We start from the raw sequence: 15359 nt of genomic DNA on the forward strand, positions 1-15359 counted from the left end.
CCAAACTGTAGATTGTAAGCAAGGTTATATGACATCAGTGCTAATGCAACAGCATGGGGACAAGCAACGCCCCATTGCTTACTATTCGTCACAACTGGACCCAGTGGCGCGGTCATTGCCCCACTGTGTACAAGCAGTAGTCGCAGCTGCAATGGCAGTACAGGCTTCGGCCTCAGTAGTGTTGTTCCACCCTCTCACATTGAGAGTGCCTCATGCAGTCGTGATTATTTTACTGCAAGAAAAAGTAGCATATCTTTCTCCTGCTAGGCATCTTTCCTGTATGACTATATTGTTGAGCCAACCTCATATGACAATTGAATGATGTACAACTTTGAATCCGTCTACCTTGCTTCCAACTCCTGCAGATGGCACACCGCATAGCTGCCTTCAGGAGATTGAGCAAAAGACACTACCTAGAAAAGACCTTACGGATGTTCCTTTGGATGATGCCAAGGTGACATACTACGTGGACGGCTCATGCAAAAGGGGTCCCACAGGACAGAACCTAGTAGAATATGCAGTAGTTTCTGATACTGAGATTATAGAAGCAAAATCTTTACCACACAATTTATCTGCACAGGCAGCAGAACTGATTGCCTTGACACGGGCATGTACTTTAGAAAAGGGTAAATGTGTAAACATTTTTACTGATACAGCAGTAGTCCCAGGCACGTGGGTCTGGGTGAAAGTCATCAAAAAGAAAAACTGGATGACGCCGAAGTGGGAAGGGCCATTCCAAGTGCTACTGTCAATGCCCACTGCAGTCAAGATCAAGGAGTGTGCATCCTGGATTCATCTGACATACTGTAAACTGGTTAAAAACTTTGAGCTAAACAAAAATCTTGTTACTGTTACACCACAAGAGTAAAAATGACAAAATCCAGAGCATACAGGAATGTAGAACAGCCACAAAAAAATTGCATGATTATCCTGTTGGCTATACTGGTGACATTAATCTTTTTGTTGTGGCCTTTCCTTTTTCCAGCCACACAAGCTAAACTGAATAAACGCGATACGTTACTCATAGACTGGCATCCAAACTTTAACACTTACCAAGCAATCAAACATGTGTATGCTGAGACTTTTAATGTTTCAAATTGTTGGGTTTGTACAGCTATACCAACAGCATACGGGGGATTATTAATGACTGCAGTCCCCCTAGGGGGTCAATGAGACCTGGGAAAACTTGGTTTATGATACTATGACTGTTAAATCACAAGATAAAATAGCATTGCACTTGTCTGTTACACAAAAGGGAATTGGGTGTTTTTATAAAAATTATACTATCCAGGTGGGCTGGAGTAATTGTAATATGACTGTACCTTACAAATGTTACACCAAAGCTAATAATGCAGGTTCTATTTGTGATACAGACTATGACTCATTTCTTAAATCAATGCACAGAATGATTAATGAAGTACAACATAATCCTGTTCTTTTTAAGCAACTGTCTATAATAAACAAGAAAATGTTTCATGCAGGGCAAGCATATGTTAATAGTAAAGTTACTACTAAGGTGGAAGATTGTTATTTTATATGTGGCAAAAAGGCCTATAAATGGCTACCTGAGAATTGGTCCGGCAGTTGTTTTTTGGGTTACCTGGTTCCGGCCATATGACACACTGCAGTTTTGCCTCGAGGTAAAATTTGAAATGCACGAGAGGTCACCAAGAAACCTGTCAGGAAACCTGAGAATCCAGTGGGACAGATCGAGGCGGGCTGGAGAAACCATCATCCCATGGGCGATAAACTAACACATATGGACTTGAGTGATACTGTCATATCGTGGGAAGGCATATTATCAGCATATGGAGCAGTGAAATCGATTTGGGAGCTGAGAAAACTGTCTAAACTCCTCGAAGTAATGAGCAATGCAACTTTTTCTGCTCTCGAATTAGTGACTGATGAACTGAATGCCATGAGAACTGTGGTGCTTCAAAACCGCATGGCTCTTGACTTCACCCTAGCGGTGAGAGGTGGTACGTGCACTTTAATCCAAGAAGAATGCTGTTTGTATATTCCTGACAACCAGCATGAGATAGACAACCACCTTGAGGTGATTCAGCAAGTGTCGACCATGACCAAACCAGGCCCAAATCCACTGACGGACGTTTTCCAGAAATGGTTTGGGGGGGTGGGGTTCCATCCTAATGAATATCTTGATTGCTATTTGTGTAGGAATGCTCCTGTTGGGAGTATGTGTTTGTTGTGGCATCCCCTGCATGAAAAGATTGATTAAAGATTTTATAGATTTGTCATTTTCTGAAACCTTATATTAAGGTACTGAGCTTGATGAACTGTTGAAGACTGAGATGCTTTCATAAGTTAAACTGAATGACTTTCTTAACTGCAAATCCAAAATGGAAGAGGTTAGGAAAAGAAACAAATTGTTTATGCTTTTGAAAGTAGAATAAAAGTATTAATAGGGGGGAAATGTTAGAAAAATATGTATTAATATGTGTGCATTAGTGCTTTTTTAGAAACCCAGAAGGGTTAATACATTTATTCTGCTTAATGCTGAACAAATCCATACTAATGGCAAAAGCTTTCTGACCTTGTATTTTGTCAGCGCAGCTAAAATCTTGTTTATGTCTTAGGAAATTAACTGAGAAGCAGATGATTTTCTGCTAAGTTAGGAAAATAATGAATAGAACAATACTGCTTTCTATAATGTTATTAAACCTAGACAATTAGCCCTGTCTGTGTTATGAGAACATACACAGCTGCAGGAAGGACAGATAAAGTAGAACAAAGACCGCTTGAAGAATATGAACTATAATCTGTGATTGCTTTGTGCTCGAATGAGTAGAGTACCTTGAAATGTAACACAGCATTGTAGAAATAATTGCAACTAGCTGCTGGTCTCCAAGGCCATGTTATTTTTCAAAGGTTTTCTCATGAATCTAGAAATGTTATGTAATTTCAGCAGAAAATCATGAGCAACATCTGCTGTGAAAAACAATATTGTAAACTTGTGATTTACTACGTCAGCTTCAGTAGGCAATGTCTTGTAAGAATAGTATAAGAATGGCTTCACTTCCTGATTTCAGTTAGACAAACTCTGTATTTTTACATGCATGTTATTGTCTCCTTGCTGCAAGAATTAAAGTGCCTTAACCTGAACCTTACGTGTATTGGTCTTTGAAGTTTTTTCCTTTGACAGATGTGTTCATTTTCAGTCTAGATGTTGGATGAGAGAGATGAACCACATCCAGTATTACAGGAAGGTATGGTTCAACATTAGAAGTTAACAACAGGCAATGATCAGCAAATAATAAACACATTTTTTGATCACTAATGTGACTCTACAGCATACAATTTTAGTGCTGTAAAGTCACCTGACAGCTCAATAACCCAGAAAAAGAAGGTGGTGTAGTGACAGCAGATTTGGGGAGTTACCTCTTTGCAATGGAAACAGGGAAGAAAATACAGTTGTGTAAGTCAACTTACCATAACTGTAGATGTTCATATGATCACTGCTGCAGAAGTTATATGAGTATAATATCTATCCCAGCAGAGTGCTGCCCCCCTGACATCTCAGATGCTCAGGTAAGAGCCGCCCTCTCCAAAGCAAAAAACACAGCATCAATGGGACCAGATGGTGTCCAGGGCTGCATCCTACATGAACTCCAAGAAGAGCTAAACCCAAACATAAAACTACTGTTCAATCTCAGCCTTACTACAGGATATGTACCCAAAGAGTGGCGTACAGCAACAGTGGTCCCTCTCCACAAAGGTGGTGCCTCAACAGATCCTGGAAACTATTGCCCCATAAGCCTGACTAGCTTGGTCTGCAAAGCTATGGAAAGGATCATCATGGACCTCATAAATAAAGATATTGGGAACCTACAGACACTGGATCCTGCGCAGTTCGACTTTGTTAAGGGCAGATCCTGCCTCTTAAACCTGGTTGATTTCTTTGAAACAGTCACCAAGGCCATTGACTAGGGGAAGGTGGTCCACACAGCCTACCTGGACCTCGCAAAAGCCTTCGATAAAATACTCCACTTGGGCATTATAGATAAGCTCACCAGCTTAAATATAAACCCCTATGCCACTAGATGGGTTGCAAACTCGCTCAAGGACAGAACTCACATGGTTAGAATTGCTGGAGCCATGTCAGATTCCAAACCAGTTACAAGTGGTGTCCCACAAGGCTCAGTCCTGGGACCTCTCTTGTTCGGTATATATTTCTCGGAGGTACAGGCCAACATGGAAGGATTGTGGCTGACCACATTCGCAGATGACTGCAAACTGGGCACCATAATCGACTCTCCAGCCAACACAAGCATCCTCCAAAACGGCCTCATAGAAACAGACAACTGGTGCCAGAGCCATGGCCTCAAGCTAAACGCCAAAAAGTGTATAGTCATCCCCTTTGGCAAAAACAAAGTGCCCACAAATTACCATATAGGTGGTAATCCATTAAGTACAGAAGAAGTAATTAGGGACCTGGGGACCCAAGTTGATAGCAATCTCTCATTTGACAACCACGTGGCCAAAGTGGTTAGAAAAACATTTTATATAGCCCACCTAATCATGAAGGATTCACATCTAGATCAGGGGAGGTCATCGTGCCTCTTTACTCATCCCTCATCAGGCCCATAATTGAGTACAATGCCCCTTTTGGGATGTACCTTACCAGACACCTGCAGCAACTGGAAAGACCCCAAAAGTACCTCACCAAGAGGATCAAAGGGCTCAAACAGATGCCATATGCTGCCCAGTTAAAGAAACTCCAGCTCTACTCAGTGGCATACCGCCTGCTCAGAGGCGATCTGTGCCTGACGTATAAAGCCATGCCCAACCCAGAATTAATGGACATGCTGCACCTCAGAAAATCCAAATCCCATCAAGCTACGCACTTGAGAGACTTGAACCTCAGCACTGAAATAAATAGCACATGCTGGAGGGACAGATGCATAACCCAGAGGCTCCCTTCACTCTGGAATAAAATCCCAGTCCAGGTTAGGCAGAGTCCCTCATTGACTCTTTTCAAGAGGAATCTTGATGAGTGGATGGGAGATCGTAGGTTTACCCCGGGTATCACTTCTGTGTCACTGTTAGATGGAGGCACAGTATACTAACCTCGAAAAAGGGCATAGCAAAATTAATTTAAAATGGGTGGCGAAAGCCAAACACAGTCTGGCTAGGCTTATAAATGCCCTAGGGCAGATAGCCTAGTATGAACCTATGAACCTATATAACTATAGTTAGTGATATGGATTATATCCTACCAAGATTCTAACAGCCAGCCAACATTTAAGTTTCAGGGCACCTTCCACATGCCCAAACCATCAGTCAGCTTAATCTGAACTGACTAAAAGGACAGGTTTGGGCAGACAGCCCTTCATAATTTTCATGCAAGCAGTGAGATGGAGGCTGAGCTCTGAAAGGGCAATGCTAGGAACAGCAAAAATAAGTGTTCATTCACACCCTGACATAAACATCACACCAAAAAACAAGACGGACGGTGGGAGGGAGTGACTACCACAGCAGTGATCATTCCAACATCTACTGTTTTGGTAAGTTTATATGCACAACTTTACTATGTTCATCATATTGACCAATGGTTCAGTAGCTTTAGCTATACTGGTAGCTTATCCTAGCTTACTACATTTGGGGAGGGGTTGAAGGATAAGGGTCCAGGAGCCCCTGGAGAGTGGACCTAGTAAAGCCTGAACTAGACCTAGAGAAGGAATCAAGCTTATAGTGTATTGTAAACGTATTTGTAGAGGACCACGTTTCTGCTTCTAGAATACTTCTAGAATCCAACCCATTCCAAAAAAGCCACAGATGAAGCCAGATGAAGTCAAGGCCCTGATATAGTGGGCCTTAACCCTGCCTGCAATACTTTTGTTGTGGTGAGCATACTGTATAACAAAAGGTAATACCCTAAGACAAACATTTCTAAATAGTGTATTCTGTCACAGATTGTCCCTTCTTACCTTCTCAAAAAAAGTAATAACTGATATGAAGATCTGTAAGATTTAGTTCTGTCAAGATAGTATTTGAGTCGTCTGTAAACATCTGAGGTATGGAGTATCCTTTTTAGGTTTGGTTAAGTAATCAGGGAGATGGATAGTTTGGCTTAAAGTAAACTAGGATACAACTTTAGAAATAAAAGAAGGATTAGTTCTCAAAGAAATCCTGTCTCTGTTAAAAATGAGGTAGGGTTGGCTCACCAAAGAGCTTGCAACTCACATACTCGTCTTGCAGAGGTCAGAGCAATCAGTAAAAATGTTTTCTGTGTAAAGGACCTTAAGTCAGGCAGATTAGCTGGCTCAAGTAGAGCAAGTGTTAGCTTCTCTAACACAAAATGAAGACATCTAGGAGTGGGGATTTGTTTTCTTTGAAGTCTCTTATGCAAAATCCTATTCATAAACATTTTGACATGAGAATGCACTGAAAGAGAAGGCTCCATTGGCAGACATGCTGAAATGGCCAATAAATGAACCTTCATATAGGAGTAAGAAAGGTCATAGGATAGTAACTCACACAAATAGTGTAGAACCAGAAAACAATTAGCCCTAAATGGGTGTGGGTTATGTTATTGGCACCGACTAGAAAACGTATTTCATTTGTTAATGTATGATTTTCAGGTAGCACATTTTCTTGGCTCCATTAATACCTGTTGCACATCCTTAGTAAACAGGTGCCTAAAAGGAATTAAACCCCTATTATCCAGGCAGTCAGTTGAAGTTGATCGGGGCTGAGGTGTAGCAAACACCCCTGATCTTTTCTAAGTAGATCCATTCTTTGAGGGAGCTTGTGATAATTGTCTCTAGCCATTTCAAGTAGAAGGGAGAACTGTTGTTGTCTGGGCCAGAAGGGAGTCACCACAATGATCTTTGAGACTTCATCTGAATATTCAGAAGTACCCTGGATATCAGTGGAGAAGGTGGAAAAGCATACATTCCTGTCCAAGGACAGGAAAAGGTATCTGTCTATCAGGCCTTCCAGTCCTGGAGCAAAATCTTGCCAGATGCTTGTTCAGAGAGAAGGTAAACAGTTCTACTTCAGGAACTCCTCATAAATGGATCAAATCTTGGAAGACCCCTTGATCTGGCTTCCATTCATGAAAGTTTGCCCTGGTCTTGCTCAGCTTATCTGACACACAGTTGTGCTCTGGCAGAATGTAGGATGCCTGTCCAGTGAGATTGTTGTGTGAACCTATATCTCAAGCTAAGAAAGCTAGTCTGTAAAGGGGGTACAACCTAATTCACCCTTGCTTTTTGATGTACCACATGACTGTGGTATTTCCACTAACAACTTGAAGAGGTCCTGGGATAGGATGAATTAGTGTAGTGTATAGCATAGATGTCCTTCAAGAATGCAACTGCAGTCCTGACATATGGGTTGTCCTGCCTCAGGCAGCCCCTCGGTCAGCCGGATTCCAAAGTCTGGGTCCGGCGTCGGCTGTTGTCGCCTCTTCCCTGACGTCAGAGTGGCTGGGGCATAAAATCATCGGCCGACGCCATCTTCTTCAGTCTTTCTTGCCGCGCAGTGCCCAAAGCAGAAGCAGTTCGCAAGTGCCGGTCGGCCAGCTCCTGTGTTTTCAGTTACCGAAGTCATCAAAAAGCTAAGTACCCCATTGGGGAACCTTTTCTTGCCTCAGCCGATGTCAGATAAAACTGCAAAAGTTAATAATTGTTTGTCTTGTGGTAAACAAATACCTCATAAGGACTTCCATTCTTACTGCCTTCTCTGCCTGGGCCCAGACCACGACGTCTCGGCCTGTGCTGCCTGTGCTTGCTTCAATAAGCGCACACTTAGGCGCCAGGCAGAATTTGCTGAAGACTTTTTTGAGGAAAATTACTCCTATATCATGCCGTCAGAGCTTCCGACAGCACACGTTTCCAAAAAACGGAAGGACCGGGACCGACCTTCGCGGCCCGCGACTTCCACCGACACCACGCCTAAGCCTACTGCGAGTGTATCGGTCTCTTCAGTGGCGGTAATTCAACCGCTCCAGGTCGACAACACCGTTTTACCGCACACTACGGTCCCGGAGGCTTCCTCGGTTCCAGTTGTTGTTTTTCCTCCTGAAACCGAAGCCCAAGATTTGCCTGACACCATACCAGTGGACAAAGTTACTCCAGCACGTGGGACAGCTAGGCCTCCTGTGCCTATGTCCATCAAGGCCTACACACGTGCCAAGGCTGCCAGCCAGGCTAAGTCTGACCCTCCTAAACCTTTTTCACAGACTCCCACTTCGGATAAACAGATCATGACTTTAGCTGCAGATCTAATTTCTTTAATTAGGGGCTCTCAGGCTCATCCAGACAGAGGTTCTCAGCCGCCTTCAGACAAAAGGCCTAGGGTTGAGCAGACAGATACCCTTTCCTCAGATGAAGCCTCTGGTGAGTCAGGCCTTTCAGATTCCCAGGAAGAACCCTTCCCGGCCTACGAGGATTCTGATACAGATGAATCCATTCCCTCTGCCTCTCCTCCTGAGGATATTTCTTTCGGGGAAATTCTCCACTCCATGAGAGAGCATTTTTCAGTGGCAGGGCCAGGATTTCTCCGACTCCAGGAAAAGGCTTGGACCTTCCTTAAGTTACCCCAGCACAGGCCTTTAGCTATTCCCCCAGTGTTAGATGTATTGGATGATGTGTTCTCAGACTCCAGTACTTCTCCTGATTCTCTCCCTCCTGCTCCTGTCAAGCCAGACAGATATTACAGGGTTCCTGAAACTCATAAGCATCTTTTTAAGGCCCACTCTGTTGATCTAGAAACTATTTCTCAGGGGCCCAAAGGAGTGGCCACTTCCACGACCAAGAATCCTTTGCCCGCAGACAGGGAATCTAGGTCCCTGGAGAGGTGGGGTAAGAAAGTTTGCACCTCTACCACCCTTGCCATGACGCTCTTAACTGTCTTTTTCATATGTTTCAGTATCAAGATTTTCTGATGGATGATTTGCAGAAAAAGTTAGCCTCTCCTGAGCCTTTAGATAGAAAGGCTTTGCAGGATTTGGTTCATAATACTCAGCAGGTTAGAAATCATTTTCTTCAGTGTGGTTATGATGCATTGGAAGCTTCATGTAGGGCAGCTATGACAGGGGCCGTCATACGTAGACATGCTTGGTTGAAAGAACAGTCATTGCCAGATCATGTTAAAGTAAAGCTTCTAGATACACCTCTGGAAAAAGACAGGCTATTTGGTGCTAATGCACAGGGTGTGTTGTAATCAATTGAGGAAAAGGCTAAATCAGTACAAACAGTCAAAGATTTCCTCCAGGTTCAGCCACCAAGGTTCTGCAGGAATTGGCCTTCGAAGAATTGGTCCTTTCCAGACACTGACAAGTTTCAAAGGGATAAAAGCAGGCGTGCTCGAGGTAGAGGGCAATACCGAGGCTCCTACAGGGGCCGCCAATGGCAACCAACTACTCAGAGAAGTGGCGCAGGGACTCCCACTGCTCCATAGGGACAATCACAATGACTTGACTTTGACACCGCCGACCAAGGCTCAAAGAGAAGCTCCTTTAGGCGGAAAGTTATCCTTATTTTCAAAACATTGGCACGTTTTTACAAAGGACGGATGGATTTTGAACATAATAGACAAAGGTTACAGGTTCCACTTCCATACCTTACCAACAAGACAAGGCATGCCAAACCTGCCACACAATCAAAGGGCAGAGGCACTCATACAAGTTTCAAAGCTGCTACAAATCAAAGCAATAGAAAAGGTTCCTCCTCAGGAACAAGGCCAGGGATTCTACTCAAGACTGTTCCTTGTTCCAAGAAAAGAAAAGCAATGGAGACTTATACTGGACTTGTCCACTCTAAACACCTTTCTCATTGTGCCAAAATTCAAAATGCTGACGTTACAGCAACTTCTTCCCATGCTGGGCAAGGGGTCTTGGCTGGTTACTCTGGACCTCAAGGAGGCATTCCTGCATGTCCCAATCAGACACAGTTGCAGAAGATACCTCAGATTTCTTGCAGGGTCAGAGCATTATCAATTCTCAGCATTGCCATTTGGCTTATTTATTGCACCCAGAGTATTCACGAAATGCCTGGCATCAGTAATTGCACATTGCAGAATCCAGGGGATACAAATTTACCCTTACCTGGATGACTGCCTTATACAAGCGGACAGCAAACAAGCCTTGATAAGAAACTTGGACTATGTCATACACTTACTACAGGCTTTGGGATACACAGTCAGCATTCAAAAATCAAGACTACTGCCATCCCAACAAATAATTTTTCTAGGAGCCAAACTGGACACAAATTCACAAATGGCTTTCCTCACGGAAGAAAAACAAGAACAATTACCAGATTACTTCAAAAGCCTAGCAAAGCTCACCCAGATGACTGCAAGGAAAATCCTGCAGGCCCTGGGTTTCATGGCATCTTGCATTCTTCTGATTCCACTGGCAAGACTACACATGAGAAAACTACAATGGTACCTAAAAAGGTTTATGGTCTCAACCCAGCCACAACTTAGAAGAAATTATACCACTCATTCCATGTCTTCAAAAGGAATTTTTGTGGTGGGCACTAGCAAGTCAATTAAACAAAGGCATGTCTTTCAACAAACCTCAAGCAAGTCAAACCATTACAACAGATGCCTCAGATCATAGATGGGGGGCGCACATGGAGGGCAGATTCATTCAAGGGCAATGGGCTCCCCGGGAAATGCATCTGCACATAAATCAAAAAGAGATGTTGGCAGTGATTCATGCAATCGAGGCCTTCGGAAAATTTCTTCAGCAAGGTCATCTGCTAATAAAGACAGACAACACCACTGTCATGTGGTACATAAACAAACAGGGAGGCACTCATTCTTACCCCCCTCTGCAGACTAACAATGACTCTTTGGGAAAAGGCCCTGAAACTGAACTTACAGTTGCAATCCCAGTTTGTTCCAGGCAAGGACAATGTTCTGGCGGGCAGTCTAAGCAGAAACATTTTGGACCCGCACGAATGGATGCTACATCCAGACATTTTTTCGCAAATAACTCATGCATGGGGAAGGCCGGACATAGATCTCTTTGCCTCTCACCTCAATCATCATCTGAAGAAGTTCTGTTCAAGGACACACCATCCTCAAGCCTGGAGAATGGGTGCTCTCCCCTTCAGCTGGAATTCTCTGACAATCTACGCATTCCCACCTCTACCATTAATGACCAAGGTGTTACTGAAGATCAAAGCAGAGCAACCGAAAGGTATTTTGATAACTCCAGACTGGCCAAGGCAGCACTGGTATCCATTACTAAGGAGCATATCTCGCACCAAGCCGTGGCCCCTGCCTCAATGGCCTCTGCCACTAACTCAGCACAATTACAGGACTGTTCATCCCAACCAGCAAACATTGCAGCTGACAGCTTGGAGGGTTCCATGACTTCTACCCATATCTCTCTCTCCAAAAAAGTTCAAGAGATCCTACTGGAAGCACGCAGACCTTCCACCAGAAAAACTTATTCAGCCAAATGGAAGAGACTCATCACCTGGAATGCCAGCAAGGGTCAGGATGTATCAGTAATAAACATGCCACAGATACTAGAATACTTGGCAGAAATGCTTCATAGTGGCCTTTCGTATTCTTCCATAAAAATACACGCTTCAGCAATCTCAGCAAAATACAACTGTGATCCACCTGTGTTTTCACATCCTTTGCTAAGACAGTTTCTAAGAGGGATAAAGAATATCAAACCTCCCAGGAAACCACCAGTGCCTGCGTGGGACCTCAACTTCGTCTTGGAAAAATTAACTCTTACTCCTTTTGAGCCAGCAGCATCTTCAGAGATGCAATTTCTCTCCTGGAAAACAGTTTTCCTGTTGGCAGTTACCTCAGCAAGAAGAGTCTCGGAGATGCAGGCCCTCATGGCAGTACCTCCATTCCTCATTTTTTCATCAGGACAGAGTTTCTTTAAGAACCAATCCTTCATTCATGCCAAAAGTGATATCCAGGGTGTCTCTAAATCAAGCAATTCACCTGCCTACTTTCTTTCCCAATCCTCAAAATAAAGGAGAAAAGCTGCTGCACACTTTGGACATACACAGACTATTACGCTACTACTTGGACAGAACAAAGGCCAACAGAAAGTCTGACCAACTATTTGTAGCTTACGCTGCTGGAGTGCAAGGAAAGGCAATTTCCAAAATGGATTGGACACTGCATCAGATTCTGTTATTCTTTCCATGGAAAAGGTGTGCCAGCCAATATCAGGCCACACTCCACCAGAGCTATAGCCACCTCCACAGCCTTTCTAAGAGGGGTGGCTACAAAGGACATTCTAAAAGCTGCTACATGGAGCTCTGTGCATACATTTTCCAAACACTACAACCTGCCTTTATACTCCAGATCCCGAGCAGGCTTTGCTTCAGCAGTCCTGCAGGGTTTTTTAGCTACACCATCTTTTTCTTAGATCCTACCACCCCCAGCTTGGCTATGGTATTCTACCCATATGTCAGGACTGCAGTTGCATTCTTGAAGGACATAGTACAGTTTTGTACCTACCATAAATGTAGATGTCCGATAGATATGCAACTGCAGTCAGGTTTACCCTTCCTCCTACCCCTCAGTAATTTACCTTTTTGGGTCCACTACCCCTTTTCCAACTTAGCTAGGGATAGCTTTTATGGTGTATCTGTTTATTACTATTATGCATGTCTGGAATTTTATGCATTCTCTAAATTTAGCCTTCCTTGGAGGGCACCTGGCATCTGGGGCAAGAAACACTGAAGAAGATGGCGTCGGCTGATGATTTTATGCCCCAGCCGCTCTGACGTCAGGGAAGAGGCGATAACAGCCGATGCCAGACCCAGACTTTGGAATCCGGCCGACCGAGGGGCTGCCTGAGGCAGGACAACCCATATGTCAGGACTGCAGTTGCATATCTATCGGACATCTACATTTATGGTAGGTACAAAACTGTACTTTTTCACAGCCTGGTAATAGGTTCATATGTTCAAAGGTGTGTACTACGCTAATGGCCCTGGAGCCTTTATACGCATAGCCCAAAGGACTGCCCTGGCATCGTGCCACCTGACCTTAGTTCCCAGTGCCTCTGTCAAGAAGAGCCACTGGAGTGATCCCCGGGGTAAATTTTCTATTTCTTATCCACTCATCAAGATTACTCTTGAAGAGGGCCAGTGAGGTGTTCTGTTTGACATGTATGGGATGTCTGTTCTGTAGCATGGGCAGTCTCTGGGTTATGAACCTGGCCTTCCAGCATGTTCTGTTGATTGTGGTAATGAGGTTGAGGTTTCTGGAGCGTGTGGTACAGAGGGATTGGGATTTCTTCAGATGTAGCATTTCTAACAGAGCTGGGTCAGACATGGCTTTGTAAGTCAAGCAGAGATCGCCTCTAAGCAGGTGGTATGAGACAGAGAATAGTTGGAGTTTTTTGAGTCTGTCCATATAGGACAAGTGTTTAAGGCCTAGGATCCTCTTTGTGAGGTACTTTTGTGGCCTCTCCAGTTGTTGCAGGAATGTTTAGTGAGGTACATGCCAAATGGGGCATTGTACTCGATGATTGGCCTAATAAGGGAAAAGTAGAGGGAGACAATGACGTCTCTTCCTGGATGCAAAACCCTTGGTAATGAGATGTTCCACATAGAAGGGCTTTCTGACCACAGTGGCAACACGGTGGTCAAAAGAGAGGTTGCTGTCAACCTGCGTTCCCAGATCTCTTATAATGCCTTCTGTGTTCAGTGGACTACCATCAATGTCGTAATTCATGGGAACCAGGTTTTTCCCAAAGGGGATGATGACACATTTTTTGGCATTGAGCTTAAGGCCATGGTTCTGACACCAGTCGTTGGTCTCAGTGATGCCTTTCTGTAGGATGTCAACATCACTTGGGGAGTTAGTAATAGCTCCCAACTTGCAATCGTCTGCGAACTTTGTCAGCCACAGTCCCTTCATGTTGGCCTGGACATCAGAGAAGAAGATACCAAACAGGACAGGACCTAGGACCAGACCCTGTGGGACTCCACTTGTGACTGGCTGGCAGTCTGACTTGGAGTCAACTACTTTCACACTGTGGGTTCTATCTGTGAGCCAGTTTGCAACCCACCTAGTGATATAGGGGTTGATGCCTAGCTTAGTGAGTTTCTCTATGATTCCTGAGTGGGGAATGGTATCAAAGGCCTTGGCTAGATCAAGGTAGGCTGTATGAACCACCTTGCCTTCATCCACAGCTCTGGTGACTGACTCAAAGAAGTCAACCAAGTTGAGCAGGCATGCTCTATCCTTCACAAAACCAAACTGTGTAGGATCCAGAGTTTGAAGATCCCCTATATCCTTGTTTATTAGGTCCATGATGAAACCATGGTTGGCCTAATGGTTAAGTTGTTTGCCTTACAAACACATGGTGCAGGGTTTGAGTCTCACAAGGGATAATTGGCTATGCTTAAAATGGCTTGCAAGGGCAGTTAGCTTAGTACTAACCTATGAACCTATAACCTATGATGATGTGTTCCATAGCTTTGCATATCAGACTCATCAGGCTAATGGGGTGATAGTTCCCAGGGTCTGTAGTCGCTCCTCCTTCGTGCAGAGGGATGACTGGAGCAGTGCGCCATTCAGTAGGGACAAAGCCTGAGGTGAGGTTGTGATTGAACAGGGCACACAGGTGACATGCCAGTTCACTCTGTAGTTCATGTAGGACACAGCCAGGAATAGTGATACTGTCAGGTTCCATAGAAGCTGTGTTCTTGGAAAAATCCACCCTGGAATAGATCTAAATATATATATTTTTTCCTGTGAATGAAAAACTCTTTGTACTGAGGTGTCTAGCAGACACCTCAGAAGTACAATGCTGTGTGATGGAGTCAAAACAGACTTTTGAATGCTCTCTTAAAATCCTAACCTGTGCAGGAGATCTCTCACCCAAGTGAAAAGTAAAGGGTAAGGCAGTGAAATGAAAATGTGATCCAAATACACACCACCTTACGGAACACCTGAAATGTGGATAAATAGGAATGTGATGTTATGCATCATTTAAATCTAAGGTTACTAAAAATCTCAATTGAGAAAGATTTGGTAAATGGTTGTGAAGTGAAAGCATTTTGAACTTCGACACTAACACAAGCTACTTTAGGAAAGTAAGCTCCAGAACTGGCCTCTAGGCATTTTCTTTCTTTGGCACTAAAAATATTCTTGAATAGAATCCTTTTCCCAACTATGAAGGATTAACTGCTTTTGTTTCCCCCAAGACAGCATGTGCTGCAGGACAGGAGAGAAGAGAAGTGTTTGGTCTGGCAAATGAGGAGGAATTCTCTGGAAAGGAGTAATTTCTTCCCACTGCCATCTGTATCCTAGCTGAATCAGCTTCAAAACCCACTTGTCTGAAACAATCTGTTGTCAAAGAGAGAAACTGATTCAGACGTTTTGGAAGGGATAAG

General features: G+C 43.9%; 1 protein-coding gene across 2 annotated transcripts in view; it reads left to right on the forward strand.

Annotated features, from left to right (window-relative positions):
- The window catches only part of LOC122809139 (NXPE family member 4-like), an 820377-nt gene that overhangs the window by 593790 nt on the left and 211228 nt on the right, over window positions 1–15359 (forward strand). The gene's annotated exons all lie outside the window — the stretch shown is intronic.

The sequence above is a fragment of the Protopterus annectens genome, chromosome 8.part0 (genome assembly GCF_019279795.1).
Source record: "Protopterus annectens isolate FY-2018-M chromosome 8.part0, PAN1.0, whole genome shotgun sequence".
In the NCBI taxonomy this organism is placed as follows: Eukaryota; Metazoa; Chordata; order Ceratodontiformes; family Protopteridae; genus Protopterus; species Protopterus annectens.